This window comes from Oncorhynchus gorbuscha, unplaced genomic scaffold (genome assembly GCF_021184085.1).
Source record: "Oncorhynchus gorbuscha isolate QuinsamMale2020 ecotype Even-year unplaced genomic scaffold, OgorEven_v1.0 Un_scaffold_1096, whole genome shotgun sequence".
Classification (NCBI taxonomy): Eukaryota; Metazoa; Chordata; class Actinopteri; order Salmoniformes; family Salmonidae; genus Oncorhynchus; species Oncorhynchus gorbuscha.
Window position 1 is genome coordinate 35,512 of NW_025745982.1, and position 27,064 is coordinate 62,575.

At 39.3% G+C, this 27,064-nt stretch overlaps 51 non-coding genes across 51 annotated transcripts; all 51 read left to right on the forward strand.

Moving 5' to 3' along the window:
* The first annotated feature begins 276 nt into the window (after positions 1 to 276).
* trnam-cau lies at positions 277 to 349 on the forward strand. Its single transcript has one exon. It is a non-coding gene; the product is annotated as a tRNA-Met (tRNA).
* A 270-nt stretch (positions 350 to 619) lies between these two features.
* On the forward strand, positions 620 to 692 carry trnam-cau. Its single transcript has one exon. It is a non-coding gene; the product is annotated as a tRNA-Met (tRNA).
* A 625-nt stretch (positions 693 to 1,317) lies between these two features.
* On the forward strand, positions 1,318 to 1,390 carry trnam-cau. The gene has a single exon. It is a non-coding gene; the product is annotated as a tRNA-Met (tRNA).
* Positions 1,391 to 2,372: 982 nt separating this feature from the next.
* Positions 2,373 to 2,445, forward strand: trnam-cau. The gene has a single exon. It is a non-coding gene; the product is annotated as a tRNA-Met (tRNA).
* A 277-nt stretch (positions 2,446 to 2,722) lies between these two features.
* Positions 2,723 to 2,795, forward strand: trnam-cau. Its single transcript has one exon. It is a non-coding gene; the product is annotated as a tRNA-Met (tRNA).
* A 624-nt stretch (positions 2,796 to 3,419) lies between these two features.
* On the forward strand, positions 3,420 to 3,492 carry trnam-cau. The gene has a single exon. It is a non-coding gene; the product is annotated as a tRNA-Met (tRNA).
* Positions 3,493 to 3,764: 272 nt separating this feature from the next.
* trnam-cau lies at positions 3,765 to 3,837 on the forward strand. Its single transcript has one exon. It is a non-coding gene; the product is annotated as a tRNA-Met (tRNA).
* A 978-nt stretch (positions 3,838 to 4,815) lies between these two features.
* Positions 4,816 to 4,888, forward strand: trnam-cau. Its single transcript has one exon. It is a non-coding gene; the product is annotated as a tRNA-Met (tRNA).
* A 270-nt stretch (positions 4,889 to 5,158) lies between these two features.
* On the forward strand, positions 5,159 to 5,231 carry trnam-cau. The gene has a single exon. It is a non-coding gene; the product is annotated as a tRNA-Met (tRNA).
* Positions 5,232 to 5,509: 278 nt separating this feature from the next.
* On the forward strand, positions 5,510 to 5,582 carry trnam-cau. The gene has a single exon. It is a non-coding gene; the product is annotated as a tRNA-Met (tRNA).
* Positions 5,583 to 6,544: 962 nt separating this feature from the next.
* Positions 6,545 to 6,617, forward strand: trnam-cau. Its single transcript has one exon. It is a non-coding gene; the product is annotated as a tRNA-Met (tRNA).
* Positions 6,618 to 7,242: 625 nt separating this feature from the next.
* trnam-cau lies at positions 7,243 to 7,315 on the forward strand. The gene has a single exon. It is a non-coding gene; the product is annotated as a tRNA-Met (tRNA).
* A 271-nt stretch (positions 7,316 to 7,586) lies between these two features.
* On the forward strand, positions 7,587 to 7,659 carry trnam-cau. Its single transcript has one exon. It is a non-coding gene; the product is annotated as a tRNA-Met (tRNA).
* Positions 7,660 to 7,941: 282 nt separating this feature from the next.
* On the forward strand, positions 7,942 to 8,014 carry trnam-cau. The gene has a single exon. It is a non-coding gene; the product is annotated as a tRNA-Met (tRNA).
* A 270-nt stretch (positions 8,015 to 8,284) lies between these two features.
* Positions 8,285 to 8,357, forward strand: trnam-cau. Its single transcript has one exon. It is a non-coding gene; the product is annotated as a tRNA-Met (tRNA).
* Positions 8,358 to 8,638: 281 nt separating this feature from the next.
* trnam-cau lies at positions 8,639 to 8,711 on the forward strand. Its single transcript has one exon. It is a non-coding gene; the product is annotated as a tRNA-Met (tRNA).
* Positions 8,712 to 8,982: 271 nt separating this feature from the next.
* Positions 8,983 to 9,055, forward strand: trnam-cau. The gene has a single exon. It is a non-coding gene; the product is annotated as a tRNA-Met (tRNA).
* Positions 9,056 to 9,329: 274 nt separating this feature from the next.
* Positions 9,330 to 9,402, forward strand: trnam-cau. Its single transcript has one exon. It is a non-coding gene; the product is annotated as a tRNA-Met (tRNA).
* A 272-nt stretch (positions 9,403 to 9,674) lies between these two features.
* trnam-cau lies at positions 9,675 to 9,747 on the forward strand. The gene has a single exon. It is a non-coding gene; the product is annotated as a tRNA-Met (tRNA).
* Positions 9,748 to 10,381: 634 nt separating this feature from the next.
* trnam-cau lies at positions 10,382 to 10,454 on the forward strand. Its single transcript has one exon. It is a non-coding gene; the product is annotated as a tRNA-Met (tRNA).
* A 277-nt stretch (positions 10,455 to 10,731) lies between these two features.
* trnam-cau lies at positions 10,732 to 10,804 on the forward strand. The gene has a single exon. It is a non-coding gene; the product is annotated as a tRNA-Met (tRNA).
* Positions 10,805 to 11,429: 625 nt separating this feature from the next.
* trnam-cau lies at positions 11,430 to 11,502 on the forward strand. Its single transcript has one exon. It is a non-coding gene; the product is annotated as a tRNA-Met (tRNA).
* A 622-nt stretch (positions 11,503 to 12,124) lies between these two features.
* On the forward strand, positions 12,125 to 12,197 carry trnam-cau. Its single transcript has one exon. It is a non-coding gene; the product is annotated as a tRNA-Met (tRNA).
* A 270-nt stretch (positions 12,198 to 12,467) lies between these two features.
* Positions 12,468 to 12,540, forward strand: trnam-cau. Its single transcript has one exon. It is a non-coding gene; the product is annotated as a tRNA-Met (tRNA).
* A 977-nt stretch (positions 12,541 to 13,517) lies between these two features.
* trnam-cau lies at positions 13,518 to 13,590 on the forward strand. The gene has a single exon. It is a non-coding gene; the product is annotated as a tRNA-Met (tRNA).
* Positions 13,591 to 14,215: 625 nt separating this feature from the next.
* On the forward strand, positions 14,216 to 14,288 carry trnam-cau. The gene has a single exon. It is a non-coding gene; the product is annotated as a tRNA-Met (tRNA).
* Positions 14,289 to 14,560: 272 nt separating this feature from the next.
* On the forward strand, positions 14,561 to 14,633 carry trnam-cau. Its single transcript has one exon. It is a non-coding gene; the product is annotated as a tRNA-Met (tRNA).
* A 282-nt stretch (positions 14,634 to 14,915) lies between these two features.
* On the forward strand, positions 14,916 to 14,988 carry trnam-cau. The gene has a single exon. It is a non-coding gene; the product is annotated as a tRNA-Met (tRNA).
* Positions 14,989 to 15,256: 268 nt separating this feature from the next.
* On the forward strand, positions 15,257 to 15,329 carry trnam-cau. The gene has a single exon. It is a non-coding gene; the product is annotated as a tRNA-Met (tRNA).
* Positions 15,330 to 16,303: 974 nt separating this feature from the next.
* Positions 16,304 to 16,376, forward strand: trnam-cau. Its single transcript has one exon. It is a non-coding gene; the product is annotated as a tRNA-Met (tRNA).
* A 272-nt stretch (positions 16,377 to 16,648) lies between these two features.
* trnam-cau lies at positions 16,649 to 16,721 on the forward strand. The gene has a single exon. It is a non-coding gene; the product is annotated as a tRNA-Met (tRNA).
* Positions 16,722 to 17,351: 630 nt separating this feature from the next.
* trnam-cau lies at positions 17,352 to 17,424 on the forward strand. Its single transcript has one exon. It is a non-coding gene; the product is annotated as a tRNA-Met (tRNA).
* A 277-nt stretch (positions 17,425 to 17,701) lies between these two features.
* trnam-cau lies at positions 17,702 to 17,774 on the forward strand. Its single transcript has one exon. It is a non-coding gene; the product is annotated as a tRNA-Met (tRNA).
* Positions 17,775 to 18,398: 624 nt separating this feature from the next.
* On the forward strand, positions 18,399 to 18,471 carry trnam-cau. The gene has a single exon. It is a non-coding gene; the product is annotated as a tRNA-Met (tRNA).
* A 270-nt stretch (positions 18,472 to 18,741) lies between these two features.
* trnam-cau lies at positions 18,742 to 18,814 on the forward strand. Its single transcript has one exon. It is a non-coding gene; the product is annotated as a tRNA-Met (tRNA).
* Positions 18,815 to 19,441: 627 nt separating this feature from the next.
* On the forward strand, positions 19,442 to 19,514 carry trnam-cau. Its single transcript has one exon. It is a non-coding gene; the product is annotated as a tRNA-Met (tRNA).
* A 276-nt stretch (positions 19,515 to 19,790) lies between these two features.
* Positions 19,791 to 19,863, forward strand: trnam-cau. Its single transcript has one exon. It is a non-coding gene; the product is annotated as a tRNA-Met (tRNA).
* Positions 19,864 to 20,140: 277 nt separating this feature from the next.
* On the forward strand, positions 20,141 to 20,213 carry trnam-cau. Its single transcript has one exon. It is a non-coding gene; the product is annotated as a tRNA-Met (tRNA).
* Positions 20,214 to 20,483: 270 nt separating this feature from the next.
* Positions 20,484 to 20,556, forward strand: trnam-cau. The gene has a single exon. It is a non-coding gene; the product is annotated as a tRNA-Met (tRNA).
* A 281-nt stretch (positions 20,557 to 20,837) lies between these two features.
* On the forward strand, positions 20,838 to 20,910 carry trnam-cau. The gene has a single exon. It is a non-coding gene; the product is annotated as a tRNA-Met (tRNA).
* Positions 20,911 to 21,191: 281 nt separating this feature from the next.
* On the forward strand, positions 21,192 to 21,264 carry trnam-cau. The gene has a single exon. It is a non-coding gene; the product is annotated as a tRNA-Met (tRNA).
* Positions 21,265 to 21,888: 624 nt separating this feature from the next.
* trnam-cau lies at positions 21,889 to 21,961 on the forward strand. The gene has a single exon. It is a non-coding gene; the product is annotated as a tRNA-Met (tRNA).
* Positions 21,962 to 22,233: 272 nt separating this feature from the next.
* On the forward strand, positions 22,234 to 22,306 carry trnam-cau. The gene has a single exon. It is a non-coding gene; the product is annotated as a tRNA-Met (tRNA).
* Positions 22,307 to 22,577: 271 nt separating this feature from the next.
* On the forward strand, positions 22,578 to 22,650 carry trnam-cau. Its single transcript has one exon. It is a non-coding gene; the product is annotated as a tRNA-Met (tRNA).
* A 281-nt stretch (positions 22,651 to 22,931) lies between these two features.
* Positions 22,932 to 23,004, forward strand: trnam-cau. Its single transcript has one exon. It is a non-coding gene; the product is annotated as a tRNA-Met (tRNA).
* Positions 23,005 to 23,278: 274 nt separating this feature from the next.
* trnam-cau lies at positions 23,279 to 23,351 on the forward strand. The gene has a single exon. It is a non-coding gene; the product is annotated as a tRNA-Met (tRNA).
* A 282-nt stretch (positions 23,352 to 23,633) lies between these two features.
* trnam-cau lies at positions 23,634 to 23,706 on the forward strand. Its single transcript has one exon. It is a non-coding gene; the product is annotated as a tRNA-Met (tRNA).
* Positions 23,707 to 23,977: 271 nt separating this feature from the next.
* On the forward strand, positions 23,978 to 24,050 carry trnam-cau. The gene has a single exon. It is a non-coding gene; the product is annotated as a tRNA-Met (tRNA).
* Positions 24,051 to 24,668: 618 nt separating this feature from the next.
* Positions 24,669 to 24,741, forward strand: trnam-cau. The gene has a single exon. It is a non-coding gene; the product is annotated as a tRNA-Met (tRNA).
* A 273-nt stretch (positions 24,742 to 25,014) lies between these two features.
* Positions 25,015 to 25,087, forward strand: trnam-cau. Its single transcript has one exon. It is a non-coding gene; the product is annotated as a tRNA-Met (tRNA).
* Positions 25,088 to 26,416: 1,329 nt separating this feature from the next.
* Positions 26,417 to 26,489, forward strand: trnam-cau. The gene has a single exon. It is a non-coding gene; the product is annotated as a tRNA-Met (tRNA).
* The last annotated feature ends 575 nt before the right edge of the window (positions 26,490 to 27,064 follow it).

Here is a 27,064-nt window from a genome sequence, read left to right on the forward strand (position 1 = left end):
ACCTTTCAAAAAGACAGTGTTGGCTGAAGGTGAAAATGAATTCACTGTTCATTTTGGACTTTCACACAATACATACTTTTGTCAAGGTGGATACCACATCGTAAGGTCCATATCGATATGTATTACTTTAGAATGAAATCAATCTTTTTTCTCAGGGGTTGTCGAATTTCAGACGATACATACATTTTGGCACGGTGGTTTCAACATCACTGTAAAAATCTGAAGTTCGGAATCGATATTTTTTTTTTCTTCATTTTGGATATTTTTACAAGAAGGGCCTCGTTAGCGCAGTAGGTAGCGCGTCAGTCTCATAATCTGAAGGTCGTGAGTTCGATCCTCACACGGGGCAGCAAACCTTTCAAAAAGACAGTGTTGGCTGAAAATGAATTCACTGTTGTTTTGGACTTTCACACAATACATACTTTTGTCAAGGTGGATACCACATCGTAAGGTCCATATCGATATGTATTACTTTAGAATGAAATCAATCTTTTTTCTCAGGGGTTGTCGAATTTCAGACCATACATACATTTTGGCACGGTGGTTTCAACATCACTGTAAAAATCTGACGTTCGGTATCGATATTTTTTTCTTCTTTTTGGATATTTTTGCAAGAAGGGCCTCGTTAGCGCAGTAGGTAGCGCGTCAGTCTCATAATCTGAAGGTCGTGAGTTCGATCCTCACACGGGGCAGCAAAGCTTTTAAAAAGACAGTGTTGGCTGAAGAATTGAAAATGAATACACTGTCGTTTTGGACTTTCACACAATACATACTTTTGTCAAGGTGGATACCACATCGTAAGGTCCATATCGATATGTATTACTTTAGAATGAAATCAATCTTTTTTTCTCAGGGGTTGTCGAATTTCAGACGATACATACATTTTGGCACGGTGGTTTCAACATCACTGTAAAAATCTGACGTTCGGGAATTGATATTTTTTTTTCTTCTTTTTGGATATTTTTGCAAGAATGGCCTCGTTAGCGCAGTAGGTAGCGCGTTAGTCTCATAATCTGAAGGTCGTGAGTTCGATCCTCACACGGGGTAGCAAACCTTTCAAAAAGACAGTGTTGGCTGAAAATGAATTCACTGTTGTTTTGGACTTTCACACAATACATACTTTTGTCAAGGTGGATACCACATCGTAAGGTCCATATCGATATGTATTACTTTAGAATGAAATCAATCTTTTTTCTCAGGGGTTGTCGAATTTCAGACGATACATACATTTTGGCACGGTGGTTTCAACATCACTGTAAAAATCTGCCGTTCGGGAATCTATATTTTTTTCTTCATTTTGGATATTTTACAAGAAGGGCCTCGTTAGCGCAGTAGGTAGCGCGTCAGTCTCATAATCTGAAGGTCGTGAGTTCGATCCTCACACGGGGCAGCAAACCTTTCAAAAAGACAGTGTTGGCTGAAGGTGAAAATGAATTCACTGTTATTTTGGACTTTCACACAATACATACTTTTGTCAAGGTGGATACCACATCGTAAGGTCCATATCGATATGTATTACTTTAGAATGAAATCAATCTTTTTTCTCAGGGTTGTCGAATTTCAGACCATACATACATTTTGGCACGGTGGTTTCAACATCACTGTAAAAATCTGACGTTCGGTATCGATATTTTTTTCCTTCATTTTGGATATTTTTTCATGAAGGGCCTCGTTAGTGCAGTAGGTAGCGCGTCAGTCTCATAATCTGAAGGTCGTGAGTTTCGATCCTCACACGGGGCAGCAAAGCTTTTAAAAAGACAGTGTTGGCTGAAGGTGAAAATGAATACACTGTTGTTTTGGACTTTCACACAATACATACTTTTGTCAAGGTGGATACCACATCGTAAGGTCCATATCGATATGTATTACTTTAGATTGAAATCAATCTTTTTTTCTCAGGGTTGTCGAATTTCAGACCATACATACATTTTGGCACGGTGGTTTCAACATCACTGTAAAAATCTGAAGTTCGGTATCGATATTTTTTTCTTCATTTTGGATATTTTTACAAGAAGGGCCTTCGTTAGCGCAGTAGGTAGCGCGTCAGTCTCATAATCTGAAGGTCGTGAGTTCGATCCTCACACGGGGCAGCAAACCTTTCAAAAAGACAGTGTTGGCTGAAGAAGTGAAAATGAATTCACTGTTGTTTTGGACTTTCACACAATACATACTTTTGTCAAGGTGGATACCACATCGTAAGGTCCATATCGATATGTATTACTTTAGAATGAAATCAATCTTTTTTTCTCAGGGGTTGTCGAATTTCAGACCATACATACATTTTGGCACGGTGGTTTCAACATCACTGTAAAAATCTGACGTTCGGTATCGATATTTTTTTTTCTTCATTTTGGATATTTTGGCAAAGAAGGGCCTCGTTAGCGCAGTAGGTAGCGCGTCAGTCTCATAATCTGAAGGTCGTGAGTTCGATCCTCACACGGGGCAGCAAACCTTTCAAAAAGACAGTGTTGGCTGAAGGTGAAAATGAATTCACTGTTGTTTTGGACTTTCACACAATACATACTTTTGTCAAGGTGGATACCACATCGTAAGGTCCATATCGATATGTATTACTTTAGAATGAAATCAATCTTTTTTCTCAGGGGTTGTCGAATTTCAGACGATACATACATTTTGGCACGGTGGTTTCAACATCACTGTAAAAATCTGACGTTCGGGAATCGATATTTTTTTCTTCATTTTGGATATTTTTACAAGAAGGGCCTCGTTAGCGCAGTAGGTAGCGCGTCAGTCTCATAATCTGAAGGTCGTGAGTTCGATCCTCACACGGGGCAGCAAACCTTTCAAAAAGACAGTGTTGGCTGAAAATGAATTCACTGTTGTTTTGGACTTTCACACAATACATACTTTTGTCAAGGTGGATACCACATCGTAAGGTCCATATCGATATGTATTACTTTAGAATGAAATCAATCTTTTTTTCTCAGGGGTTGTCGAATTTCAGACCATACATACATTTTGGCACGGTGGTTTCAACATCACTGTCAAAATCTGACGTTCGGTAGTGATATTTTTTTCTTCATTTTGGATATTTTGGCAAAAAGGGCCTCGTTAGCGCAGTAGGTAGTGCGTCAGTCTCATAATCTGAAGGTCGTGAGTTCGATCCTCACACGGGGCAGCAAAGCTTTCAAAAAGACAGTGTTGGCTGAAGGAAGTGAAAATGAATTCACTGTTGTTTTGGACTTTCACACAATACATACTTTTGTCAAGGTGGATACCACATCGTAAGGTCCATATCGATATGTATTACTTTAGAATGAAATCAATCTTTTTTCTCAGGGGTTGTCGAATTTCAGACGATACATACATTTTGGCACGGTGGTTTCAACATCACTGTAAAAATCTGACGTTCGGGAATCTATATTTTTTTCTTCATTTTGGATATTTTTACAAGAAGGGCCTCGTTAGCGCAGTAGGTAGCGCGTCAGTCTCATAATCTGAAGGTCGTGAGTTCGATCCTCACACGGGGCAGCAAACCTTTCAAAAAGACAGTGTTGGCTGAAAATGAATTCACTGTTGTTTTGGACTTTCACACAATACATACTTTTGTCAAGGTGGATACCACATCGTAAGGTCCATATCGATATGTATTACTTTAGAATGAAATCAATCTTTTTTCTCAGGGGTTGTCGAATTTCAGACGATACATACATTTTGGCAAGGTGGTTTCAACATCACTGTAAAAATCTGACGTTCGGGAATCGATATTTTTTTTCTTCATTTTGGATATTTTTGCAAGAAGGGCCTCGTTAGCGCAGTAGGTAGCGCGTCAGTCTCATAATCTGAAGGTCGTGAGTTCGATCCTCACACGGGGCAGCAAACCTTTCAAAAAGACAGTGTTGGCTGAAAAGGAATTCACTGTTGTTTTGGACTTTCACACAATACATACTTTTGTCAAGGTGGATACCACATCGTAAGGTCCATATCGATATGTATTACTTTAGAATGAAATCAATCTTTTTTTCTCAGGGGTTGTCGAATTTCAGACCATACATACATTTTGGCACGGTGGTTTCAACATCACTGTCAAAATCTGACGTTCGGTAGTGATATTTTTTTCTTCATTTTGGATATTTTGGCAAAAAGGGCCTCGTTAGCGCAGTAGGTAGTGCGTCAGTCTCATAATCTGAAGGTCGTGAGTTCGATCCTCACACGGGGCAGCAAAGCTTTCAAAAAGACAGTGTTGGCTGAAGATGAGTGAAAATGAATTCACTGTCATTTTGGACTTTCACACAATACATACTTTTGTCAAGGTGGATACCACATCGTAAGGTCCATATCGATATGGATTACTTTAGAATGAAATCAATCTTTTTTCTCAGGGGTTGTCGAATTTCAGACGATACATACATTTTGGCACGGTGGTTTCAACATCACTGTAAAAATCTGACGTTCGGGAATCGATATTTTTTTCTTCATTTTGGATATTTTTGCAAGAAGGGCCTCGTTAGCGCAGTAGGTAGCGCGTCAGTCTCATAATCTGAAGGTCGTGAGTTCGATCCTCACACCGGGCAGCAAACCTTTCAAAAAGACAGTGTTGGCTGAAGGTGAAAATGAATTCCCTGTTGTTTTGGACTTTCACACAATACATACTTTTGTCAAGGTGGATACCACATCGTAAGGTCCATATCGATATGTATTACTTTAGAATGAAATCAATCTTTTTTCTCAGGGGTTGTCGAATTTTCAGATATACAACATTTTGGCACGGTGGTTTCAACATCACTGTAAAAATCTGACGTTCGGGAATCGATATTTTTTTTTTTCTTCATTTTGGATATTTTTGCAAGAAGGGCCTCGTTAGCGCAGTAGGTAGCGCGTCAGTCTCATAATCTGAAGGTCGTGAGTTCGATCCTCACACGGGGCAGCAAACCTTTCAAAAAGACAGTGTTGGCTGAAAATGAATTCACTGTTGTTTTGGACTTTCACACAATACATACTTTTGTCAAGGTGGATACCACATCGTAAGGTCCATATCGATATGTATTACTTTAGAATGAAATCAATCTTTTTTCTCAGGGGTTGTCGAATTTCAGACCATACATACATTTTGGCACGGTGGTTTCAACATCACTGTAAAAATCTGAAGTTCGGTATCGATATTTTTTTCTTCTTTTTGGATATTTTTACAAGAAGGGCCTCGTTAGCGCAGTAGGTAGCGTGTCAGTCTCATAATCTGAAGGTCGTGAGTTCGATCCTCACACGGGGCAGCAAACCTTTCAAAAAGACAGTGTTGGCTGAAGGTGAAAATGAATTCACTGTCGTTTTGGACTTTCACACAATACATACTTTTGTCAAGGTGGATACCACATCGTAAGGTCCATATCGATATGTATTACTTTAGAATGAAATCAATCTTTTTTTCTCAGGGGTTGTCGAATTTCAGACGATACATACATTTTGGCACGGTGGTTTCAACATCACTGTAAAAATCTGACGTTCGGGAATCGATATTTTTTTCTTCATTTTGGATATTTTTGCAAGAAGGGCCTCGTTAGCGCAGTAGGTAGCGCGTCAGTCTCATAATCTGAAGGTCGTGAGTTCGATCCTCACACGGGGCAGCAAACCTTTCAAAAAGACAGTGTTGGCTGAAAATGAATTCACTGTTGTTTTGGACTTTCACACAATACATACTTTTGTCAAGGTGGATACCACATCGTAAGGTCCATATCGATATGTATTACTTTAGAATGAAATCAATCTTTTTTTCTCAGGGGTTGTCGAATTTCAGACCATACATACATTTTGGCACGGTGGTTTCAACATCAATGTAAAAATCTGACGTTCGGTAGTGATATTTTTTTCTTCATTTTGGATATTTTGTCATAAAGGGCCTCGTTAGCGCAGTAGGTAGCGTCAGTCTCATAATCTGAAGGTCGTGAGTTCGATCCTCACACGGGGCAGCAAACCTTTCAAAAAGACAGTGTTGGCTGAAGGTGAAAATGAATTCACTGTCATTTTGGACTTTCACACAATACATACTTTTGTCAAGGTGGATACCACATCGTAAGGTCCATATCGATATGTATTACTTTAGAATGAAATCAATCTTTTTTTCTCAGGGGTTGTCGAATTTCAGACGATACATACATTTTGGCACGGTGGTTTCAACATCACTGTAAAAATCTGACGTTCGGGAATCGATATTTTTTTCTTCATTTTGGATATTTTTGCAAGAATGGCCTCTAGCGCAGTAGGTAGCGCGTCAGTCTCATAATCTGAAGGTCGTGAGTTTGATCCTCACACGGGGCAGCAAACCTTTCAAAAAGACAGTGTTGGCTGAAAATGAATTCACTGTTGTTTTGGACTTTCACACAATACATACTTTTGTCAAGGTGGATACCACATCGTAAGGTCCATATCGATATGTATTACTTTAGAATGAAATCAATCTTTTTTCTCAGGGGTTGTCGAATTTCAGACGATACATACATTTTGGCACGGTGGTTTCAACATCACTGTAAAAATCTGACGTTCGGGAATCGATATTTTTTTCTTCATTTTGGATATTTTTACAAGAAGGGCCTCGTTAGCGCAGTAGGTAGCGCGTCAGTCTCATAATCTGAAGGTCGTGAGTTCGATCCTCACACGGGGCAGCAAACCTTTCAAAAAGACAGTGTTGGCTGAAAATGAATTCACTGTTGTTTTGGACTTTCACACAATACATACTTTTGTCAAGGTGGATACCACATCGTAAGGTCCATATCGATATGTATTACTTTAGAATGAAATCAATCTTTTTTTCTCAGGGGTTGTCGAATTTCAGACCATACATACATTTTGGCACGGTGGTTTCAACATCACTGTCAAAATCTGACGTTCGGTAGTGATATTTTTTTCTTCATTTTGGATATTTTGGCAAAAAGGGCCTCGTTAGCGCAGTAGGTAGTGCGTCAAATCATAATCTGAAGGTCATGAGTTCGATCCTCACACGGGGCAGCAAAGCTTTCAAAAAGACAGTGTGGCTGGCTGAAGGTGAAAATGAATTCACTGTTGTTTTGGACTTTCACACAATACATACTTTTGTCAAGGTGGATACCACATCGTAAGGTCCATATCGATATGTATTACTTTAGAATGAAATCAATCTTTTTTCTCAGGGGTTGTCGAATTTCAGACGATACATACATTTTGGCACGGTGGTTTCAACATCACTGTAAAAATCTGACGTTCGGGAATCATATATTTTTTTTCTTCATTTTGGATATTTTTGCAAGAAGGGCCTCGTTAGCGCAGTAGGTAGCGCGTCAGTCTCATAATCTGAAGGTCGTGAGTTCGATCCTCACACGGGGCAGCAAACCTTTCAAAAAGACAGTGTTGGCTGAAAATGAATTCACTGTTGTTTTGGACTTTCACACAATACATACTTTTGTCAAGGTGGATACCACATCGTAAGGTCCATATCGATATGTATTACTTTAGAATGAAATCAATCTTTTTTCTCAGGGGTTGTCGAATTTCAGACCATACATACATTTTGGCACGGTGGTTTCAACATCACTGTAAAAATCTGACGTTCGGTATCGATATTTTTTTCCTTCATTTTGGATATTTTTTCAAGAAGGGCCTCGTTAGCGCAGTAGGTAGCGCGTCAGTCTCATAATCTGAAGGTCGTGAGTTCGATCCTCACACGGGGCAGCAAAGCTTTCAAAAAGACAGTGTTGGCTGAAGAAGGTGAAAAAATGAATTCACTGTCATTTTGGACTTTCACACAATACATACTTTTGTCAAGGTGGATACCACATCGTAAGGTCCATATCGATATGTATTACTTTAGAATGAAATCAATCTTTTTTCTCAGGGGTTGTCGAATTTCAGACCATACATACATTTTGGCACGGTGGTTTCAACATCACTGTAAAAATCTGACGTTCGGGAATCGATATTTTTTTCTTCATTTTGGATATTTTTGCAAGATTGGCCTCGTTAGCGCAGTAGGTAGCGCGTCAGTCTCATAATCTGAAGGTCGTGAGTTCGATCCTCACACGGGGCAGCAAACCTTTCAAAAAGACAGTGTTGGTGAAAATGAATTCACTGTGTTTTGGACTTTCACACAATACATACTTTTGTCAAGGTGGATACCACATCGTAAGGTCCATATCGATATGTATTACTTTAGAATGAAATCAATCTTTTTTTCTCAGGGGTTGTCGAATTTCAGACCATACATACATTTTGGCACGGTGGTTTCAACATCACTGTAAAAATCTGACGTTCGGTATGATATTTTTTTTTTCTTCATTTTGGATATTTTTGCAAAAGGGCCTCGTTAGCGCAGTAGGTAGCGCGTCAGTCTCATAATCTGAAGGTCGTGAGTTCGATCCTCACACGGGGCAGCAAACCTTTCAAAAAGACAGTGTTGGCTGAAATGGTGAAAATGAATTCACTGTCATTTTGGACTTTCACACAATACATACTTTTGTCAAGGTGGATACCACATCGTAAGGTCCATATCGATATGTATTACTTTAGAATGAAATCAATCTTTTTTCTCAGGGGTTGTCGAATTTCAGACGATACATACATTTTGGCACGGTGGTTTCAACATCACTGTAAAAATCTGACGTTCGGGAATCGATATATTTTTTTCTTCATTTTGGATATTTTTGCAAGAAGGGCCTCGTTAGCGCAGTAGGTAGCGCGTCAGTCTCATAATCTGAAGGTCGTGAGTTCGATCCTCACACGGGGCAGCAAACCTTTCAAAAAGACAGTGTTGGCTGAAAAGGAATTCACTGTTGTTTTGGACTTTCACACAATACATACTTTTGTCAAGGTGGATACCACATCGTAAGGTCCATATCGATATGTATTACTTTAGAATGAAATCAATCTTTTTTCTCAGGGGTTGTCGAATTTCAGACCATACATACATTTTGGCACGGTGGTTTCAACATCACTGTAAAAATCTGACGTTCGGTATCGATATTTTTTTCCTTCATTTTGGATATTTTTACAAGAAGGGCCTCGTTAGCGCAGTAGGTAGCGCGTCAGTCTCATAATCTGAAGGTCGTGAGTTCGATCCTCACACGGGGCAGCAAAGCTTTCAAAAAGACAGTGTTGGCTGAAGGTGAAAATGAATTCACTGTCGTTTTGGACTTTCACACAATACATACTTTTGTCAAGGTGGATACCACATCGTAAGGTCCATATCGATATGTATTACTTTAGAATATCAATCTTTTTTCTCAGGGGTTGTCGAATTTCAGACGATACATACATTTTGGCACGGTGGTTTCAACATCACTGTAAAAATCTGACGTTCGGGAATCGATATTTTTTTCTTCATTTTGGATATTTTTGCAAGAATGGCCTCGTTAGCGCAGTAGGTAGCGCGTCAGTCTCATAATCTGAAGGTCGTGAGTTCGATCCTCACACGGGGCAGCAAACCTTTCAAAAAGACAGTGTTGGCTGAAAATGAATTCACTGTTGTTTTGGACTTTCACACAATACATACTTTTGTCAAGGTGGATACCACATCGTAAGGTCCATATCGATATGTATTACTTTAGAATGAAATCAATCTTTTTTCTCAGAGGTTGTCGAATTTCAGACCATACATACATTTTGGCAAGGTGGTTTCAACATCACTGTCAAAATCTGCCGTTCGGGAATCTATATTTTTTTCTTCATTTTGGATATTTTTTACAAGAAGGGCCTCGTTAGCGCAGTTGGTAGCGCGTCAGTCTCATAATCTGAAGGTCGTGAGTTCGATCCTCACACGGGGCAGCAAACCTTTCAAAAAGACAGTGTTGGCTCAAGATGAAGTGAAAATGAATTCACTGTTATTTTGGACTTTCACACAATACATACTTTTGTCAAGGTGGATACCACATCGTAAGGTCCATATCGATATGTATTACTTTAGAATGAAATCAATCTTTTTTCTCAGGGGTTGTCGAATTTCAGACGATACATACATTTTGGCACGGTGGTTTCAACATCACTGTAAAAATCTGACGTTCGGTATCGATATTTTTTTCCTTCTTTTTGGATATTTTTTTCAAGAAGGGCCTCGTTAGCGCAGTAGGTAGCCCGTCAGTCTCATAATCTGAAGGTCGTGAGTTCGATCCTCACACGGGGCAGCAAAGCTTTTAAAAAGACAGTGTTGGCTGAAGGTGAAAATGAATACACTGTCGTTTTGGACTTTCACACAATACATACTTTTGTCAAGGTGGATACCACATCGTAAGGTCCATATCGATATGTATTACTTTAGAATGAAATCAATCTTTTTTTCTCAGGGGTTGTCGAATTTCAGACCAGACATACATTTTGGCACGGTGGTTTCAACATCACTGTAAAAATCTGAAGTCGGTATCGATATTTTTTTTTCTTCTTTTTGGATATTTTTACAAGAAGGGCCTCGTTAGCGCAGTAGGTAGCGTGTCAGTCTCATAATCTGAAGGTCGTGAGTTCGATCCTCACACGGGGCAGCAAACCTTTCAAAAAGACAGTGTTGGCTGAAGGTGAAAATGAATTCACTGTTGTTTTGGACTTTCACACAATACATACTTTTGTCAAGGTGGATACCACATCGTAAGGTCCATATCGATATGTATTACTTTAGAATGAAATCAATCTTTTTTCTCAGGGGTTGTCGAATTTCAGACGATACATACATTTTGGCACGGTGGTTTCAACATCACTGTAAAAATCTGAAGTTCGGGAATCGATATTTTTTTCTTCATTTTGGATATTTTTGCAAGAATGGCCTCGTTAGCGCAGTAGGTAGCGCGTCAGTCTCATAATCTGAAGGTCGTGAGTTCGATCCTCACACGGGGCAGCAAACCTTTCAAAAAGACAGTGTTGGCTGAAAAGGAATTCACTGTTGTTTTGGACTTTCACACAATACATACTTTTGTCAAGGTGGATACCACATCGTAAGGTCCATATCGATATGTATTACTTTAGATTGAAATCAATCTTTTTTCTCAGGGGTTGTCGAATTTCAGACCATACATACATTTTGGCACGGTGGTTTCAACATCACTGTCAAAATCTGACGTTCGGTAGTGATATTTTTTTCTTCATTTTGGATATTTTGGCAAAAAGGGCCTCGTTAGCGCAGTAGGTAGTGCGTCAATATCATAATCTGAAGGTCATGAGTTCGATCCTCACACGGGGCAGCAAAGCTTTCAAAAAGACAGTGTTGGCTGAAGATGAAGTGAAAATGAATTCACTGTCATTTTGGACTTTCACACAATACATACTTTTGTCAAGGTGGATACCACATCGTAAGGTCCATATCGATATGTATTACTTTAGAATGAAATCAATCTTTTTTCTCAGGGGTTGTCGAATTTCAGACGATACATACATTTTGGCAAGGTGGTTTCAACATCACTGTAAAAATCTGACGTTCGGGAATCGATATTTTTTTCTTCATTTTGGATATTTTTGCAAGAATGGCCTCGTTAGCGCAGTAGGTAGCGCGTCAGTCTCATAATCTGAAGGTCGTGAGTTCGATCCTCACACGGGGCAGCAAACCTTTCAAAAAGACAGTGTTGGCTGAAAATGAATTCACTGTTGTTTTGGACTTTCACACAATACATACTTTTGTCAAGGTGGATACCACATCATAAGGTCCATATCGATATGTATTACTTTAGAATGAAATCAATCTTTTTTTCTCAGGGGTTGTCGAATTTCAGACCATACATACATTTTTGGCAAGGTGGTTTCAACATCACTGTCAAAATCTGACGTTCGGTAGTGATATTTTTTTCTTCATTTTGGATATTTTGGCAAAAAGGGCCTCGTTAGCGCAGTAGGTAGTGCGTCAATATCGTAATCTGAAGGTCATGAGTTCGATCCTCACACGGGGCAGCAAACCTTTCAAAAAGACAGTGTTGGCTGAAGGTGAAAATGAATACACTGTCATTTTGGACTTTCACACAATACATACTTTTGTCAAGGTGGATACCACATCGGAAGGTCCACATCGATATGTATTACTTTAGAATGAAATCAATCTTTTTTCTCAGGGGTTGTCGAATTTCAGACGATACATACATTTTGGCACGGTGGTTTCAACATCACTGTAAAAATCTGACGTTCGGGAATCGATATTTTTTTCTTCATTTTGGATATTTTTGCAAGAAGGGCCTCGTTAGCGCAGTAGGTAGCGCGTCAGTCTCATAATCTGAAGGTCGTGAGTTCGATCCTCACACGGGGCAGCAAACCTTTCAAAAAGACAGTGTTGGCTGAAAATGAATTCACTGTTGTTTTGGACTTTCACACAATACATACTTTTGTCAAGGTGGATACCACATCGTAAGGTCCATATCGATATGTATTACTTTAGAATGAAATCAATCTTTTTTTCTCAGGGGTTGTCGAATTTCAGACGATACATACATTTTGGCACGGTGGTTTCAACATCACTGTAAAAATCTGACGTTCGGGAATTGATATTTTTTCTTCATTTTGGATATTTTGCAAGAAGGGCCTCGTTAGCGCAGTAGGTAGCGCGTCAGTCTCATAATCTGAAGGTCGTGAGTTCGATCCTCACACGGGGCAGCAAACCTTTCAAAAAGACAGTGTTGGCTGAAAATGAATTCACTGTTGTTTTGGACTTTCACACAATACATACTTTTGTCAAGGTGGATACCACATCGTAAGGTCCATATCGATATGTATTACTTTAGAATGAAATCAATCTTTTTTCTCAGGGGTTGTCGAATTTCAGACCATACATACATTTTGGCACGGTGGTTTCAACATCACTGTCAAAATCTGACGTTCGGTAGTGATATATTTTTTTTTCTTCATTTTGGATATTTTGGCAAAAAGGGCCTCGTTAGCGCAGTAGGTAGTGCGTCAGTCTCATAATCTGAAGGTCGTGAGTTCGATCCTCACACGGGGCAGCAAAGCTTTCAAAAAGACAGTGTTGGCTGAAGAGAAGTGAAAATGAATTCACTGTCATTTTGGACTTTCAAACAATACATACTTTTGTCAAGGTGGATACCACATCGTAAGGTCCATATCGATATGTATTACTTTAGAATGAAATCAATCTTTTTTCTCAGGGGTTGTCGAATTTCAGACGATACATACATTTTGGCACGGTGGTTTCAACATCACTGTAAAAATCTGACGTTCGGGAATCGATATTTTTTTTTCTTCATTTTGGATATTTTTGCAAGAAGGGCCTCGTTAAGCAGCAGTAGGTAGCGCGTCAGTCTCATAATCTGAAGGTCGTGAGTTCGATCCTCACACGGGGCAGCAAACCTTTCAAAAAGACAGTGTTGGCTGAAAAATGAATTCACTGTTGTTTTGGACTTTCACACAATACATACTTTTGTCAAGGTGGATACCACATCGTAAGGTCCATATCGATATGTATTACTTTAGAATGAAATCAATCTTTTTTTCTCAGGGTTGTCGAATTTCAGACCATACATACATTTTGGCACGGTGGTTTCAACATCACTGTAAAAATCTGACGTTCGGGAATCGATATTTTTTTCTTCATTTTGGATATTTTTGCAAGAAGGGCCTCGTTAGCGCAGTAGGTAGCGCGTCAGTCTCATAATCTGAAGGTCGTGAGTTCGATCCTCACACGGGGCAGCAAACCTTTCAAAAAGACAGTGTTGGCTGAAAATGAATTCACTGTTGTTTTGGACTTTCACACAATACATACTTTTGTCAAGGTGGATACCACATCGTAAGGTCCATATCGATATGTATTACTTTAGAATGAAATCAATCTTTTTTCTCAGGGGTTGTCGAATTTCAGACCATACATACATTTTGGCACGGTGGTTTCAACATCACTGTAAAAATCTGAAGTTCAGTATCAATATTTTTTTTCTTCTTTTTGGATATTTTTACAAGAAGGGCCTTGTTAGCGCAGTAGGTAGCGTGTCAGTCTCATAATCTGAAGGTCGTGAGTTCGATCCTCACACGGGGCAGCAAAGCTTTCAAAAAGACAGTGTTGGCTGAAGATGAAGTGAAAATGAATTCACTGTCGTTTTGGACTTTCACAATACATACTTTTGTCAAGGTGGATACCACATCGTAAGGTCCATATCGATATGTATTACTTTAGAATGAAATCAATCTTTTTTCTCAGGGGTTGTCGAATTTCAGACGATACATACATTTTGGCAAGGTGGTTTCAACATCACTGTAAAAATCTGACGTTCGGGAATCGATATTTTTTTTCTTCATTTCGGATATTTTTGCAAGATTGGCCTCGTTAGCGCAGTAGGTAGCGCGTCAGTCTCATAATCTGAAGGTCGTGAGTTCGATCCTCACACGGGGCAGCAAACCTTTCAAAAAGACAGTGTTGGCTGAAAATGAATTCACTGTTGTTTTGGACTTTCACACAATACATACTTTTGTCAAGGTGGATACCACATCGTAAGGTCCATATCGATATGTATTACTTTAGAATGAAATCAATCTTTTTTTCTCAGGGGTTGTCGAATTTCAGACCATACATACATTTTGGCACGGTGGTTTCAACATCACTGTAAAAATCTGAAGTTCGGTATCGATATTTTTTTCCTTCATTTTGGATATTTTTACAAGAAGGGCCTCGTTAGCGCAGTAGGTAGCGCGTCAGTCTCATAATCTGAAGGTCGTGAGTTCGATCCTCACACGGGGCAGCAAAGCTTTCAAAAAGACAGTGTTGGCTGAAAGAAGTGAAAATGAATTCACTGTCGTTTTGGACATTCACACAATACATACTTTTGTCAAGGTGGATACCACATCGTAAGGTCCATATCGATATGTATTACTTTAGAATGAAATCAATCTTTTTGTCTCAGGGGTTGTCGAATTTCAGACCATACATACATTTTGGCAAGGTGGTTTCAACATCACTGTAAAAATCTGACGTTCGGGAATCAATATTTTTTTTCTTCATTTCGGATATTTTTGCAAGATTGGCCTCGTTAGCGCAGTAGGTAGCGCGTCAGTCTCATAATCTGAAGGTCGTGAGTTCGATCCTCACACGGGGCAGCAAACCTTTCAAAAAGACAGTGTTTGGGTGAAAATGAATTCACTGTGTTTTGGACTTTCACACAATACATACTTTTGTCAAGGTGGATACCACATCGTAAGGTCCATATCGATATGTATTACTTTAGAATGAAATCAATCTTTTTTCTCAGGGGTTGTCGAATTTCAGACCATACATACATTTTGGGGTGGTTTCAACATCACTGTAAAAATCTGACGTTCGGGAATCGATATTTTTTTCTTTATTTTGGATATTTTTGCAAGAAGGGCCTCGTTAGCGCAGTAGGTAGCGCGTCAGTCTCATAATCTGAAGGTCGTGAGTTCGATCCTCACACGGGGCAGCAAAGCTTTCAAAAAGACAGTGTTGGCTGAAGATGGTGAAAATGAATTCACTGTCATTTTGGACTTTCACACAATACATACTTTTGTCAAGGTGGATACCACATCGTAAGGTCCATATCGATATGTATTACTTTAGAATGAAATCAATCTTTTTTCTCAGGGGTTGTCGAATTTCAGACGATACATACATTTTGGCACGGTGGTTTCAACATCACTGTAAAAATCTGAAGTTCGGGAATCGATATTTTTTTTCTTCATTTTGGATATTTTTGCAAGAATGGCCTCGTTAGCGCAGTAGGTAGCGCGTCAGTCTCATAATCTGAAGGTCGTGAGTTCGATCCACACACGGGGCAGCAAACCTTTCAAAAAGACAGTGTTGGCTGAAAAGGAATTCACTGTTGTTTTGGACTTTCACACAATACATACTTTTGTCAAGGTGGATACCACATCGTAAGGTCCATATCGATATGTATTACTTTAGAATGAAATCAATCTTTTTTCTCAGGGGTTGTCGAATTTCAGACCATACACACATTTTGGCAAGGTGGTTTCAACATCACTGTCAAAATCTGACGTTCGGTAGTGATATTTTTTTCTTCATTTTGGATATTTTGGCAAAAAGGGCCTCGTTAGCGCAGTAGGTAGTGCGTCAATATCATAATCTGAAGGTCATGAGTTCGATCCTCACACGGGGCAGCAAAGCTTTCAAAAAGACAGTGTTGGCTGAAGGTGAAAATGAATTCACTGTTGTTTTGGACTTTCACACAATACATACTTTTGTCAAGGTGGATACCACATCGTAAGGTCCATATCGATATGTATTACTTTAGAATGAAATCAATCTTTTTTCTCAGGGGTTGTCGAATTTCAGACGATACATACATTTTGGCACGGTGGTTTCAAAATCACTGTAAAAATCTGACGTTCGGGAATCGATATTTTTTTCTTTATTTTGGATATTTTTGAAAGAAGGGCCTCGTTAGCGCAGTAGGTAGCGCGTCAGTCTCATAATCTGAAGGTCGTGAGTTCGATCCTCACACGGGGCAGCAAACCTTTCAAAAAGACAGTGTTGGCTGAAAAGTGAATTCACTGTTGTTTTGGACTTTCACACAATACATACTTTTGTCAAGGTGGATACCACATCGTAAGGTCCATATCGATATGTATTACTTTAGAATGAAATCAATCTTTTTTCTCAGGGGTTGTCGAATTTCAGACGATACATACATTTTGGCACGGTGGTTTCAACATCACTGTAAAAATCTGACGTTCGGGAATCGATATTTTTTTCTTCATTTTGGATATTTTTACAAGAAGGGCCTCGTTAGCGCAGCAGGTAGCGCGTCAGTCTCATAATCTGAAGGTCGTGAGTTCGATCCTCACACGGGGCAGCAAACCTTTCAAAAAGACAGTGTTGGCTCAAGATGAAGTGAAAATGAATACATTGTCGTTTTGGACTTTCACACAATACATACTTTTGTCAAGGTGGATACCACATCGTAAGGTCCATATCGATATGTATTACTTTAGAATGAAATCAATCTTTTTTCTCAGGGGTTGTCGAATTTCAGACCATACATACATTTTGGCACGGTGGTTTCAACATCACTGTAAAAATCTGACGTTCGGTATCGATATTTTTTTCCTTCATTTTGGATATTTTTTCATGAAGGGCCTCGTTAGTGCAGTAGGTAGCGCGTCAGTCTCATAATCTGAAGGTCGTGAGTTCGATCCTCACACGGGGCAGCAAACCTTCTGAAAAGACAGTGTTGGCTGAAGGTGAAAATGAATACATTGTTGTTTTGGACTTTCACACAATACATACTTTTGTCAAGGTGGATACCACATCGTAAGGTCCATATCGATATGTATTACTTTAGATTGAAATCAATCTTTTTTCTCAGGGTTGTCGAATTTCAGACCAGACATACATTTTGGCACGGTGGTTTCAACATCACTGTCAAAATCTGAAGTTCGGTATCGATATTTTTTTCTTCATTTTGGATATTTTTACAAGAAGGGCCTCGTTAGCGCAGTAGGTAGCGCGTCAGTCTCATAATCTGAAGGTCGTGAGTTCGATCCTCACACGGGGCAGCAAACCTTTCAAAAAGACAGTGTTGGCTGAAGGTGAAAATGAATTCACTGTTGTTTTGGACTTTCACACAATACATACTTTTGTCAAGGTGGATACCACATCGTAAGGTCCATATCGATATGTATTACTTTAGAATGAAATCAATCTTTTTTCTCAGGGGTTGTCGAATTTCAGACGATACATACATTTTGGCACGGTGGTTTCAACATCACTGTAAAAATCTGACGTTCGGGAATCGATATTTTTTTCTTCATTTTGGATATTTTTGCAAGAAGGGCCTCGTTAGCGCAGTAGGTAGCGCGTCAGTCTCATAATCTGAAGGTCGTGAGTTCGATCCTCACACGGGGCAGCAAACCTTTCAAAAAGACAGTGTTGGCTGAAAATGAATTCACTGTTGTTTTGGACTTTCACACAATACATACTTTTGTCAAGGTGGATACCACATCGTAAGGTCCATATCGATATGTATTACTTTAGAATGAAATCAATCTTTTTTTCTCAGGGGTTGTCGAATTTCAGACCATACATACATTTTGGCACGGTGGTTTCAACATCACTGTCAAAATCTGACGTTCGGTATGATATTTTTTTCTTCATTTTGGATATTTTGGCAAGAAGGGCCTCGTTAGCGCAGTAGGTAGTGCGTCAGTCTCATAATCTGAAGGTCATGAGTTCGATCCTCACACGGGGCAGCAAAGCTTTCAAAAAGACAGTGTTGGCTGAAATGAAGTGAAAATGAATTCACTGTCGTTTTGGACTTTCACACAATACATACTTTTGTCAAGGTGGATACCACATCGTAAGGTCCATATCGATATGTATTACTTTAGAATGAAATCAATCTTTTTTCTCAGGGGTTGTCGAATTTCAGACGATACATACATTTTGGCACGGTGGTTTCAACATCACTGTAAAAATCTGAAGTTCGGGAATCGATATTTTTTTCTTCATTTTGGATATTTTTGCAAGAATGGCCTCGTTAGCGCAGTAGGTAGCGCGTCAGTCTCATAATCTGAAGGTCGTGAGTTCGATCCTCACATGGGGCAGCAAACCTTTCAAAAAGACAGTGTTGGCTGAAAATGAATTCCCTGTAGTTTTGGACATTCACACAATACATACTTTTGTCAAGGTGGATACCACATCGTAAGGTCCATATCGATATGTATTACTTTAGAATGAAATCAATCTTTTTTCTCAGGGGTTGTCGAATTTCAGACCATACATACATTTGGCACGGTGGTTTCAACATCACTGTAAAAATCTGACGTTCGGGAATCGATATTTTTTTCTTCATTTTGGATATTTTTGCAAGAAGGGCCTCGTTAGCGCAGTAGGTAGCGCGTCAGTCTCATAATCTGAAGGTCGTGAGTTCGATCCTCACACGGGGCAGCAAACCTTTCAAAAAGACAGTGTTGGCTGAAGATGAAGTGAAAATGAATTCACTGTCATTTTGGACTTTCACACAATACATACTTTTGTCAAGGTGGATACCACATCGTAAGGTCCATATCGATATGTATTACTTTAGAATGAAATCAATCTTTTTTCTCAGGGGTTGTCGAATTTCAGACCATACATACATTTTGGCACGGTGGTTTCAACATCACTGTAAAAATCTGACGTTCGGTATCGATATTTTTTTCTTCTTTTTGGATATTTTTTCAAGAAGGGCCTCGTTAGCGCAGTAGGTAGCGCGTCAGTCTCATAATCTGAAGGTCGTGAGTTCTCCTCACACGGGGCAGCAAAGCTTTTAAAAAGACAGTGTTGGCTGAAGGTGAAAATGAATACACTGTCGTTTTGGACTTTCACACAATACATACTTTTGTCAAGGTGGATACCACATCGTAAGGTCCATATCGATATGTATTACTTTAGAATGAAATCAATCTTTTTTCTCAGGGTTGTCGAATTTCAGACCAGACATACATTTTGGCACGGTGGTTTCAACATCACTGTAAAAATCTGAAGTTCGGTATCGATATTTTTTTCTTCATTTTGGATATTTTTACAAGAATGGCCTCGTTAGCGCAGTAGGTAGCGCGTCAGTCTCATAATCTGAAGGTCGTGAGTTCGATCCTCACACGGGGCAGCAAACTTTTCAAAAAGACAGTGTTGGCTGAAGGTGAAAATGAATACACTGTGTTTTGGACTTTCACACAATACATACTTTTGTCAAGGTGGATACCACATCGTAAGGTCCATATCGATATGTATTACTTTAGAATGAAAATCAATCTTTTTTCTCAGGGGTTGTCGAATTTCAGACCATACATACATTTTGGCACGGTGGTTTCAACATCACTGTAAAAATCTGACGTTCGGTATCGATATTTTTTTCTTCATTTTGGATATTTTTACAAGAAGGGCCTCGTTAGCGCAGTAGGTAGCGCGTCAGTCTCATAATCTGAAGGTCGTGAGTTCGATCCTCACACGGGGCAGCAAAGCTTTCAAAAAGACAGTGTTGGCTGAAGGTGAAAATGAATTCACTGTTGTTTTGGACTTTCACACAATACATACTTTTGTCAAGGTGGATACCACATCGTAAGGTCCATATCGATATGTATTACTTTAGAATGAAATCAATCTTTTTTCTCAGGGGTTGTCGAATTTCAGACGATACATACATTTTGGCACGGTGGTTTCAACATCACTGTAAAAATCTGACGTTCGGGAATCGATATTTTTTTCTTCATTTTGGATATTTTTGCAAGAAGGGCCTCGTTAGCGCAGTAGGTAGCGCGTCAGTCTCATAATCTGAAGGTCGTGAGTTCGATCCTCACACGGGGCAGCAAACCTTTCAAAAAGACAGTGTTGGCTGAAAATGAATTCACTGTTGTTTTGGACTTTCACACAATACATACTTTTGTCAAGGTGGATACCACATCGTAAGGTCCATATCGATATGTATTACTTTAGAATGAAATCAATCTTTTTTCTCAGGGGTTGTCGAATTTCAGACATACATACATTTTGGCACGGTGGTTTCAACATCACTGTAAAAATCTGACGTTCGGGAATCGATATTTTTTTCTTCATTTTGGATATTTTTACAAGAAGGGCCTCGTTAGCGCAGTAGGTAGCGCGTCAGTCTCATAATCTGAAGGTCGTGAGTTCGATCCTCACACGGGGCAGCAAACCTTTCAAAAAGACAGTGTTGGCTCAAGAAGGTGAAAATGAATTCACTGTTGTTTTGGACTTTCACACAATACATACTTTTGTCAAGGTGGATACCACATCGTAAGGTCCATATCGATATGTATTACTTTAGAATGAAATCAATCTTTTTTCTCAGGGGTTGTCGAATTTCAGACGATACATACATTTTGGCACGGTGGTTTCAACATCACTGTAAAAATCTGACGTTCGGTATCGATATTTTTTTTTCTTCTTTTTGGATATTTTTACAAGAAGGGCCTCGTTAGCGCAGTAGGTAGCGCGTCAGTCTCATAATCTGAAGGTCGTGAGTTCGATCCTCACACGGGGCAGCAAACCTTTCAAAAAGACAGTGTTGGCTGAAGATGAAGTGAAAATGAATACACTGTCGTTTTGGACTTTCACACAATACATACTTTTGTCAAGGTGGATACCACATCGTAAGGTCCATATCGATATGTATTACTTTAGAATGAAATCAATCTTTTTTCTCAGGGTTGTCGAATTTCAGACCATACATACATTTTGGCACGGTGGTTTCAACATCACTGTAAAAATCTGACGTTCGGTATCGATATTTTTTTCCTTCATTTTGGATATTTTTGCAAGAAGGGCCTCGTTAGCGCAGTAGGTAGCGCGTCAGTCTCATAATCTGAAGGTCGTGAGTTCGATCCTCACACGGGGCAGCAAACCTTTCAAAAAGACAGTGTTGGCTGAAAAGGAATTCACTGTTGTTTTGGACTTTCACACAATACATACTTTTGTCAAGGTGGATACCACATCGTAAGGTCCATATCGATATGTATTACTTTAGAATGAAATCAATCTTTTTTCTCAGGGGTTGTCGAATTTCAGACCAGACATACATTTTGGCACGGTGGTTTCAACATCACTGTAAAAATCTGAAGTTCGGTATCGATATTTTTTTTTCTTCTTTTTGGATATTTTTACAAGAAGGGCCTTGTTAGCGCAGTAGGTAGCGCGTCAGTCTCATAATCTGAAGGTCGTGAGTTCGATCCTCACACGGGGCAGCAAAGCTTTTAAAAAGACAGTGTTGGCTGAAGGTGAAAATGAATACACTGTCGTTTTGGACTTTCACACAATACATACTTTTGTCAAGGTGGATACCACATCGTAAGGTCCATATCGATATGTATTACTTTAGAATGAAATCAATCTTTTTTTCTCAGGAGTTGTCGAATTTCAGACCAGACATACATTTTGGCACGGTGGTTTCAACATCACTGTAAAAATCTGACGTTCGGTATCGATATTTTTTTTTCTTCTTTTTGGATATTTTTACAAGAAGGGCCTCGTTAGCGCAGTAGGTAGCGCGTCAGTCTCATAATCTGAAGGTCGTGAGTTCGATCCTCACACGGGGCAGCAAACCTTTCAAAAAGACAGTGTTGGGTGAAAATGAATTCACTGTTGTTTTGGACTTTCACACAATACATACTTTTGTCAAGGTGGATACCACATCGTAAGGTCCATATCGATATGTATTACTTTAGAATGAAATCAATCTTTTTGTCTCAGGGGTTGTCGAATTTCAGACGATACATACATTTTGGCAAGGTGGTTTCAACATCACTGTAAAAATCTGACGTTCGGGAATCGATATTTTTTTCTTCATTTTGGATATTTTTGCAAGAATGGCCTCGTTAGCGCAGTAGGTAGCGCGTCAGTCTCATAATCTGAAGGTCGTGAGTTCGATCCTCACACGGGGCAGCAAACCTTTCAAAAAGACAGTGTTGGCTGAAAAGGAATTCACTGTTGTTTTGGACTTTCACACAATACATACTTTTGTCAAGGTGGATACCACATCGTAAGGTCCATATCGATATGTATTACTTTAGAATGAAATCAATCTTTTTTCTCAGGGGTTGTCGAATTTCAGACGATACATACATTTTGGCACGGTGGTTTTAACATCACTGTAAAAATCTGCCGTTCGGGAATCGATATTTTTTTCTTCATTTTGGATATTTTTACAAGAAGGGCCTCGTTAGCGCAGTAGGTAGCGCGTCAGTCTCATAATCTGAAGGTCGTGAGTTCGATCCTCACACGGGGCAGCAAACCTTTCAAAAAGACAGTGTTGGCTCAAGATGAAGTGAAAATGAATACATTGTCGTTTTGGACTTTCACACAATACATACTTTTGTCAAGGTGGATACCACATCGTAAGGTCCATATCGATATGTATTACTTTAGAATGAAATCAATCTTTTTTCTCAGGGGTTGTCGAATTTCAGACCATACATACATTTTGGCACGGTGGTTTCAACATCACTGTAAAAATCTGAAGTTCGATATCGATATTTTTTTCTTCTTTTTGGATATTTTTACAAGAAGGGCCTCGTTAGCGCAGTAGGTAGCGCGTCAGTCTCATAATCTGAAGGTCGTGAGTTCGATCCTCACACGGGGCAGCAAACCTTTTAAAAAGACAGTGTTGGCTGAAGGTGAAAATGAATACACTGTGTTTTGGACTTTCACACAATACATACTTTTGTCAAGGTGGATACCACATCGTAAGGTCCATATCGATATGTATTACTTTAGAATGAAATCAATCTTTTCTCAGGGGTTGTCGAATTTCAGACCATACATACATTTTGGCACGGTGGTTTCAACATCACTGTAAAAATCTGACGTTCGGGAATCGATATTTTTTTCTTCTTTTTGGATATTTTTTCAAGAAGGGCCTCGTTAGCGCAGTAGGTAGCGCGTCAGTCTCATAATCTGAAGGTCGTGAGTTCGATCCTCACACGGGGCAGCAAACCTTTCAAAAAGACAGTGTTGGCTCAAGATGAAGTGAAAATGAATTCACTGTTATTTTGGACTTTCACACAATACATACTTTTGTCAAGGTGGATACCACATCGTAAGGTCCATATCGATATGTATTACTTTAGAATGAAATCAATCTTTTTTCTCAGGGATTGTCGAATTTCAGACGATACATACATTTTGGCACGGTGGTTTCAACATCACTGTAAAAATCTGACGTTCGGGAATCGATATTTTTTTCTTTATTTTGGATATTTTTGCAAGAAGGGCCTCGTTAGCGCAGTAGGTAGCGCGTCAGTCTCATAATCTGAAGGTCGTGAGTTCGATCCTCACACGGGGCAGCAAACCTTTCAAAAAGACAGTGTTGGCTGAAAATGAATTCACTGTTGTTTTGGACTTTCACACAATACATACTTTTGTCAAGGTGGATACCACATCGTAAGGTCCATATCGATATGTATTACTTTAGAATGAAATCAATCTTTTTTCTCAGGGGTTGTCGAATTTCAGACCAGACATACATTTTGGCACGGTGGTTTCAACATCACTGTAAAAATCTGACGTTCGGTATCGATATTTTTTTTCTTCTTTTTGGATATTTTTACAAGAATGGCCTCGTTAGCGCAGTAGGTAGCGCGTCAGTCTCATAATCTGAAGGTCGTGAGTTCGATCCTCACACGGGGCAGCAAAGCTTTTAAAAAGACAGTGTTGGCTGAAGGTGAAAATGAATACACTGTCGTTTTGGACTTTCACACAATACATACTTTTGTCAAGGTGGATACCACATCGTAAGGTCCATATCGATATGTATTACTTTAGAATGAAATCAATCTTTTTTCTCAGGGGTTGTCGAATTTCAGACGATACATAGATTTTGGCACGGTGGTTTCAACATCACTGTCAAAATCTGAAGTCGGTATCGATATTTTTTTCTTCATTTTGGATATTTTTGCAAGAATGGCCTCGTTAGCGCAGTAGGTAGCGCGTTAGTCTCATAATCTGAAGGTCGTGAGTTCGATCCTCACACGGGGCAGCAAACCTTTCAAAAAGACAGTGTTGGCTGAAAAGGAATTCACTGTTGTTTTGGACTTTCACACAATACATACTTTTGTCAAGGTGGATACCACATCGTAAGGTCCATATCGATATGTATTACTTTAGAATGAAATCAATCTTTTTTCTCAGGGGTTGTCGAATTTCAGACGATACATACATTTTGGCACGGTGGTTTCAACATCACTGTAAAAATCTGAAGTTCGGAATCGATATTTTTTTCTTCATTTTGGATATTTTTGCAAGAATGGCCTCGTTAGCGCAGTAGGTAGCGCGTCAGTCTCATAATCTGAAGGTCGTGAGTTCGATCCTCACACGGGGCAGCAAACCTTTCAAAAAGACAGTGTTGGCTGAAAATGAATTCACTGTTGTTTTGGACTTTCACACAATACATACTTTTGTCAAGGTGGATACCACATCGTAAGGTCCATATCGATATGTATTACTTTAGAATGAAATCAATCTTTTTTCTCAGGGGTTGTCGAATTTCAGACGATACATACATTTTGGCACGGTGGTTTTAACATCACTGTAAAAATCTGCCGTTCGGGAATCGATATTTTTTTTTCTTCATTTTGGATATTTTTACAAGAAGGGCCTCGTTAGCGCAGTAGGTAGCGCGTCAGTCTCATAATCTGAAGGTCGTGAGTTCGATCCTCACACGGGGCAGCAAACCTTTTAAAAAGACAGTGTTGGCTGAAGGTGAAAATGAATACACTGTCGTTTTGGACTTCACACAATACATACTTTTGTCAAGGTGGATACCACATCGTAAGGTCCATATCGATATGTATTACTTTAGAATGAAATCAATCTTTTTTCTCAGGGTTGTCGAATTTCAGACCAGACATACATTTTGGCACGGTGGTTTCAACATCACTATAAAAATCTGACGTTCGGTATCAATATTTTTTTTTCTTCTTTTTGGATATTTTTTCAAGAAAGGCCTCGTTAGCGCAGTAGGTAGCGCGTCAGTCTCATAAGCTGAAGGTTGTGAGTTCGATCCTCACACGGGGCAGCAAAGCTTTCAAAAAGACAGTGTTGGCTGAAGAGGTGAAAATGAATTCACTGTCGTTTTGGACTTTCACACAATACATACTTTTGTCAAGGTGGATACCACATCGTAAGGTCCATATCGATATGTATTACTTTAGAATGAAATCAATCTTTTTGTCTCAGGGGTTGTCGAATTTCAGACGATACATACATTTTGGCAAGGTGGTTTCAACATCACTGTAAAAATCTGACGTTCGGGAATCGATATTTTTTTCTTCATTTTGGATATTTTTGCAAGAAGGGCCTCGTTAGCGCAGTAGGTAGCGCGTCAGTCTCATAATCTGAAGGTCGTGAGTTTGATCCTCACACGGGGCAGCAAACCTTTCAAAAAGACAGTGTTGGCTGAAAATGAATTCACTGTTGTTTTGGACTTTCACACAATACATACTTTTGTCAAGGTGGATACCACATCGTAAGGTCCATATCGATATGTATTACTTTAGAATGAAATCAATCTTTTTTTCTCAGGGGTTGTCGAATTTCAGACCATACATACATTTTGGCACGGTGGTTTCAACATCACTGTAAAAATCTGACGTTCGGTAGTGATATTTTTTTCTTCATTTTGGATATTTTGTCAAAAAGGGCCTCGTTAGCGCAGTAGGTAGTGCGTCAGTCTCATAATCTGAAGGTCGTGAGTTCGATCCTCACACGGGGCAGCAAAGCTTTCAAAAAGACAGTGTTGGCTGAAGATGAAGTGAAAATGAATTCACTGTCATTTTGGACTTTCAAACAATACATACTTTTGTCAAGGTGGATACCACATCGTAAGGTCCATATCGATATGTATTACTTTAGAATGAAATCAATCTTTTTTTCTCAGGGGTTGTCGAATTTCAGACGATACATACATTTTGGCACGGTGGTTTCAACATCACTGTAAAAATCTGACGTTCGGGAATCGATATTTTTTTCTTCATTTTGGATATTTTTGCAAGAAGGGCCTCGTTAGCGCAGTAGGTAGCGCGTCAGTCTCATAATCTGAAGGTCGTGAGTTCGATCCTCACACGGGGCAGCAAACCTTTCAAAAAGACAGTGTTGGCTGAAAATGAATTCACTGTTGTTTTGGACTTTCACACAATACATACTTTTGTCAAGGTGGATACCACATCGTAAGGTCCATATCGATATGTATTACTTTAGAATGAAATCAATCTTTTTTCTCAGGGGTTGTCGAATTTCAGACCATACATACATTTTGGCACGGTGGTTTCAACATCACTGTAAAAATCTGACGTTCGGTAGTGATATTTTTTTCTTCATTTTGGATATTTTGGCAAGAAGGGCCTCGTTAGCGCAGTAGGTAGTGCGTCAGTCTCATAATCTGAAGGTCGTGAGTTCGATCCTCACACGGGGCAGCAAAGCTTTCAAAAAGACAGTGTTGGCTGAAGGTGAAAATGAATTCACTGTCGTTTTGGACTTTCAAACAATACATACTTTTGTCAAGGTGGATACCACATCGTAAGGTCCATATCGATATGTATTACTTTAGAATGAAATCAATCTTTTTTCTCAGGGGTTGTCGAATTTCAGACGATACATACATTTTGGCACGGTGGTTTCAACATCACTGTAAAAATCTGACGTTCG